Source organism: Chlorocebus sabaeus, chromosome 2 (genome assembly GCF_047675955.1).
Source record: "Chlorocebus sabaeus isolate Y175 chromosome 2, mChlSab1.0.hap1, whole genome shotgun sequence".
Classification (NCBI taxonomy): domain Eukaryota; kingdom Metazoa; phylum Chordata; class Mammalia; order Primates; family Cercopithecidae; genus Chlorocebus; species Chlorocebus sabaeus.
In genome coordinates, this window is record NC_132905.1 from 32,378,495 (window position 1) to 32,385,264 (window position 6,770).

At 37.6% G+C, this 6,770-nt stretch overlaps 1 pseudogene; it reads left to right on the forward strand.

Annotated features, from left to right (window-relative positions):
- Window positions 1-5,247, forward strand: part of LOC140708610 (histone-lysine N-methyltransferase SETMAR-like) — a 28,575-nt pseudogene extending 23,328 nt beyond the window's left edge.
- The last annotated feature ends 1,523 nt before the right edge of the window (window positions 5,248-6,770 follow it).

Sequence of the window (6,770 nt, forward strand, 5' to 3'; positions counted from 1 at the left end):
CTTCATGAGAAAGATGAATTGGGAATATAGTATTCTTCATACTACATATGAAGTGGTATAATATTGCTTGAAGGTTGGCTCAGATTAATTAAATGAATGTTGTTAACCCCAGGGCAATCACACACAAAAAAAAGTAACAGGAGATGTAAATAACAAGTCAATAGAGGATATAAAATGAAATGATAAAAATACTTAAGACAAAGAAAAAAAAGAAACTAAAAAACAGCATATGGAAAAATAGAAACAAGAAGATAGTAGATTGTAATACAATCATATTGGTAATCACTTTGAGTGTGGATGATCTAAACTCCCAGCCAAAAGACAGACATTGTCATACTGAGTATAAAAGCAAAATTCAACTTTATTTTACTTCCAAGAAAGAATGGGCCCACCATGATTAAAGAAGACAGGGAAATCAGATGGTGTCATATAAAAAGCTGATTACTGACCCAAGCCTTTGGTATTTCTTCCTAGCTTCTCCAGATCTATGTGTTCCACCCAAATTATGTAGGTAACAAGACAAAAGAAATCCCCAAGGGGATCTTATCAAAAACTAAAAATAGTTAAGAAATTACTTTGACTCACATACTTTCCCTCTTCCATGATTAACCTACAATTCAGTAGGATATTACTAGGCATTTATTTCATTTCCTTTCAACAGAACTTATGTCAAAGTTTATAAATGGTTTATGTAAGATCTTTTAAAAAAACTTTTGGTTCAGACTCCTAAACCTTAAGGAATAGTCTATGAATAGCTGGCACAAGAGAAGTAAATTAGCGAAGACTTATAAACCTCATGTGAAAGAGTCACAGACAGACACCTGATCAATTATGTCACATAAAATTAAAGAATTATCCTTTCAGTGGAATATAATCACAGTGATGTTTTTATAAATGAAGAAGATGGGTTCCACATTTCTTTGTCAGAAATAATAACTAGAGGTAGAAATCCTAAAATCCCATTATGAGACTTGAGTTAAGGGGAATTATGGATAGAAATTGTTAGGTATAAACTGAAGTAGCATCAAATGTTTCAGTCAACTTAAAAATACCTGCGTGAGTTCAAGGATGGGGAAGTGAGGACCAAGATACTGAAGCTTCTGAGAGCTGAAGAAAGGGGCTAAATTGTGTTCAGGAGGAAAAATAATTAGAAAAAAATAATTGCAAACACTTATGATATACTATTCAGTTACACTGACTTATTTAAGAAAAGAAAAAAAAAGTCTTGAAGGAATGACTTTTGAGTGATCCCCAGGGTACCCTTACATCTTTATATTTCTCATGCTTTATCTTAATAATTTACTTAATTGCTCATTTCCCCTGCTAGGCTGTGAGAGCTATCTGAGAAGAGTTATATCATTCATATTTCCCCAGTGTATCCTCTGACTTTGTTAAATGAATGAGAACATTTGCAGGATGGGAAAGACATGTCATATGTATTCTGCCTTCCTTATTATCCACAAGTCACTCTAAAATAGTTACATAAAAGTAATCATCAAGGTCACCTAAGTAAAACTTGTATGAGACACTCTGCTTCAAATAACCCTCAAAAAACACTCAGCCTCAAGTTCTTCATTCTACGACTAAAATTCTGTAAACAAACAAAAAGAAAGAAAAACTAAAACTTCAAGCACTGTTGTATTTTGGTAGATAATTAGCCAATCAACCACTGAAGATAAAGAACATCTCTCTGTATTAGTCAGCTTTCTGTTGTAATTATGCTGCATAACAAATAATCCGATGAACTCAGTGGTTCCTAACAAATCTTTCTTTTGTTTCACTTTAATGTCTGTAGGGTGGCAGGGGTTAATCTGATGTCATCTCAGATTCACTGCGTTTAGCTTTGGCTGCCAGCTGAGTTTAAGTTTTTACCTCATGGTTAACCAGCATATAAACAGGATGGGTTCTCTTCATGGAGGATAAAAGAAGTGGAAGAGGTCAAGACAAATATTGTAAGCACATTTTTACCCTAGGCTTACATCATATTGACTCCCACTCCTTTAGTAAAAACAAGTCGTGTGGCCAAGCCCTGTAACAATGGAGCAGAGAAATACACTCTAGATATTCTAGGGGGAAATAGTACAATGTCCCATGACATAGGGACTGAGCATGTAATTCCATAACAGACAGGTTATGGAAGATTGAGAACAATACTCAGTATATTACTCAGAACTTTCCTGTTTTTGCAAGAGAAAGAAGAGAATAAAATGCCACCGTATATCTAAGGATAGTTAGAAATGTGTAAAGCTGCACATTTTGAAGAAATAGTTCACAGACACCACATTTTAACCTAAGATAGACTCTACTTTCTTTCCCTAGATAAATACAAGTCATGTATGCCATAAAGCCCTTCTTCCAGTTCCTTAGACATAACATGCTTTTGGACAGGTTAAGACTACCCTTTGCTAGAAACATTCCTACCTTTACTCTTTCCTAGCTAATTCCTTGTTTCTGCTGACATGTTGACTTTTCCCACCATCTCCAACTTAAGTAAGAACACCATTATAATCTTTTACTGGAGTTTTATTCTGCTATATGGTGCTCATCTCAATTTGCAAGTGTGTATTTTGTTTCAATGCCTTCCCTCACTGTGAGCCACATGAAGGCTGGACCACAACCATGTTTCCACCACTGCAGCAAACATTAACCTTAGAAGAGGAGAGACAATAAATAAATATTTGTTGAGTCAGTAAATGGACAATTTATTTTCAAATGGCAATTTTTGTTGCCAAGTTAAATTTGAATTTCAATCACACATGCTAAAGCAAACATCTTCCCTGAACTAAAAGGACAGCCACATATTGTCAAACATGCTGGCTTAGAAATCCTTTAGCATTGCACTGTCCAATATGGTAGCCACTGGTCATGAGAGGCTATTGAAATTTGCATTTAAGTTAAATGTAAAATCCAGTTTCTCAGTTGCACTAGACACATTTCCAGTGCTCAAAAGTCACATGGGACTAGTGGAAATCATATTTGACAAACATAAAGAACTTTACAGAAAGTTGTTTTGGACAGTTATCCCATTCTGTTGGAACGCTTTGGAGGAATCATTCAAATATACAATCAAATTCTCTTCTTTTAAGGTATTCTAAAATAGTGTGAAGCTTCCCAAAACATCTTATTTGTAAAAATCTGTTTATAAACCTTGAGGCTCTGATTCATCATATTTGAAGCACTCTTGCCTGGCACACAACTCTTTAAATATTTGTAATTAAACCAAATAATTTTACATTTTTAAAAAGTATTTTCCAATAATGTTGACAAAAAGGATGTTCTAATTTACTAAGTCTAACTCATCATCTGCCATTACTAAAATCAGCTCAGCCAGGTTTGCAAACTCCATAGAGTTATCTATGATTCTCTCTCCTTTTTTGCCCGTTATCAGCTTGGGGCAAAAGTAATTTCAGTTTTTGCATTGTTGAAATTAGCTGTTTGATATTGGAATTCTTTTTAAAATGTGGTTATGTTATACATCATTTTAATGAGCATTTCTCACTTTTTTTTTATAATGACATTACTTGCTTTTTGCTTTATGTTTGTTTTAGACTATGGAAATTATGTTTAAGACAAAAAGCAAATTTGAGCGATTTTCTTATTCGAGTTCAAAATGGGTCATAAGGCAGAGGAGACAACTTACAACACCAACAACACATTTGGCCCAGGAACTGCTAACAAATGTATAGTGCAGTGGTGGTTCAAAAAGTTTTCCAAAGAAGAGAGCCTTGAAGATGAGGAGCATAGTAGCCAGCCATCAGAAAGTGACAAGCACCAATTGAGAGCAATCATCAACGCTGATCCTTTTACAACTACACGAGAAGTTGCCGAAGAACTCAGCGTCACCCATCCTATGGTCATTCAACATTTGAAGTCAATTGGAAAGGTGAAAAAGCTTGATAAGTGGGTGCCTCATGAGCTAAGCGAAATTCAAAAAAAAAAAATGTTGTTTTGAAGTGTCGTCTTCTCTTACTCTACGCAACAACGAACCACTTCTTTGTCTTTTTCTTTTTTTTTTTTTTTTTTAAATTTATTTATTATTATTAAACTTCAAGTTGTAGGGTACATGTGCACAACGTGCAGGTTTGCTACATATGTATACTTGTGCCATGTTGGTGTGCTGCACCCATCAACTCGTCATTTACATCAGGTATAACTCCCAATGCAATCCCTCCCCCCTCCCCCCTCCCCATGATAGGCCCCGGTGTGTGATGTTCCCCTTCCCGAGTCCAAGTGATCTCATTGTTCAGTTCCCGCCTATGAGTGAGAACATGCGGTGTTTGGTTTTCTGTTCTTGTGATAGTTTGCTAAGAATGATGGTGAGACAGAGTCTCGCTCTGTTGCCCAGGCTGGAGAGCAGTGGCATGATCTCAGCTCACTGCAACCTCTGCTTGCCGGGTTCAAGCAATTCTCCTGCCTCAGACTCCTGAGTAGCTGAGATTACAGGTGCCCACCACCACACCCGGCTAATTTTCGTATTTTTAGTAGAGACAGGGTTTCACCATGTTGACCAGGCTGGTCTCGAACTCCTGATCTCAGGTGATCCACCCACTTGGCCTCCCAAAGTACAGACATGAGCCACCACGCCCAGTCTCATTAATCATTTCTTAGTAGGAATTGTGACACATGATGAAAAGTGGATTTTATAGGACAACCTGCAACAACCAGCTCAGTGGTTGGACCTAGAAAAAGCTCCAAAGCACTTCCCAAAGCCAAACTCGCACTAAAAAAAGGTCATGGCCACTATTTGATAGCCTGCTGCCAGTATGATCTACTACAGCTTTCTGAATCCTGGTGAAACCATTACATCTGAAAAGTTATGCTCAGCAAATTAATGAGATGCACCCAAACCTGCAAGGCCTGCAGCTGGCGTTGATCAACAGGAAGGGCCCAGTTCCTCACAACAATGCCCAGCTGCATATCGCACAACAAATGCTTCAAAAGTTGAACGAATTGGGCTACCAAGTTTTGCCTCATCTACCATATTCACGTGACCTTTTGCCAACCAACTACCAGTTCTTCAAGCATCTCAACAACTTTTCGCGGGGAAAACGCATCTACAACCAGCAAAATGCAAGAAATGCTTTCCAAGAGTTCAAATCCCCAGGCACAGATATTTACGCTACAGGAGTAAACAAACTTATTTATCATTGGCAAAAATGTGTTGATTGTAGTAGTTCCTATTTTGACTAATAAAAATGTGTTTGAGCCTGGCTATAATGATTTAAAATTCACAGCCCAAAACCGCGATTACTTTTGCACCAACTTGGCCTTAACTCAGACGTGTCAACTATTGTCTCCTTACTTCTCTCTGTGTGTCTCTTTTTCTTCATATATGCCATGGTATCTGCAGGTGAGGCTCTTTTAAGCTCTGATTTGGATGATTTGCAATTGATATTACTTCTAGACACTCCCCTGCCAGTCCATTCTGTAATCAGCTGTCAATTAAATAGGACCTTACTGCATCACTTTCTTGCTCAAGTAACGTTCAAAGATGCTTATTAGCCAGCATTTAAGACTCTTGACATTCTGTTCTCAACTGACTTTCCTAATAATTCTAGTAATATTACCCCACTCCTAATTTCTGCAGCCAGATTCATATACTCACTCTCTCCCAAGCACACCAAGGCCATTTCAGCCTCAGCACATTTGGTCTCACCAGTTCCCTCAGTGATTGTTCCTTTTCTTCCTCTATAACTTCCTCAAATGTCTCTCTCATTGCCTCTTCTTTTTAATAACTTTTGAAACTGTGCTTATTTATATTGTTCTTTTGGGTCTGAATCATATACTCTTCCTGTCATCTGTCATATTATATCATCATCATAAATATTAGTATCATCATAAATGGAGTTTTTTGCTTAAATAGCAATATGTTAACATATCTTTTTCTCTCTTGACATAAAATAAGCTCTTAAGAGTAGATATTTTGTATTACTTCCTTTAACACCCCACAGAAGTTAGGACAACATAGTACTACAGAGACAGAGAGAAATAGAGAGAGGGAGAAGGGGAGGGAGAGAGAGAGGAGAGAGAGGAAGGATGGGGAGAGAGAGACAGAGGGAAAGAGAAAGGGAGAGAAGAGAGAGAAGGGGAGAGGAAAATGTGGAAGAAGAGGCAGAGAGAAAGAGAAGGGAGTGGGAGACAAGGAGGAGGGGAGAGAGTCAGGGAGAGAGAGAGACAGGAGGGAGAAAAGGGGGAGAGAGAGAAGGGGGAAAGACTAGAGATGGGGGTAGAGAAAAAAAGGGGAGAGAGGAAGGGAAAGGGGAGAGAGGAAGGGAGTGGGGAGAGGAAAATAGAGGAGGGAAAGAGGGGGGGTGTGTGTGTCTATATATACACATAGATATATACATGTGTACATACATACATTTAAGGAGTGTATATATGCATTATGTGTACATATTATATATACATATGAGTGCGTGTGTGTGCATATAAATCCACAGTTCATTAATGAGCAAATGAAAAAGCCCTGCTTCATTCTCACAGGTTTGCCTTGACTTCTTAGCATGTGTCTTTAATTTTTCTGGTAAACATTCTGGATATCATATAGGAAAATCACATGTCATGCCAGAAACCACTTAACAATGTGGGCTCAAAACCGCCATGCCAAGGCAATTACTTCCTTCAAAATGTCATCTTTGGTCTCTTCCTTTATATCCTTGCTACTTTATTCACAGAACCACCACTCTCTCCTCATTTAAAAAAAATAAAATATTAAAATCCAAGCCCTGTGGTCTGAAACCTATTTTATAAGAAATCTATTTCTTTTGGCA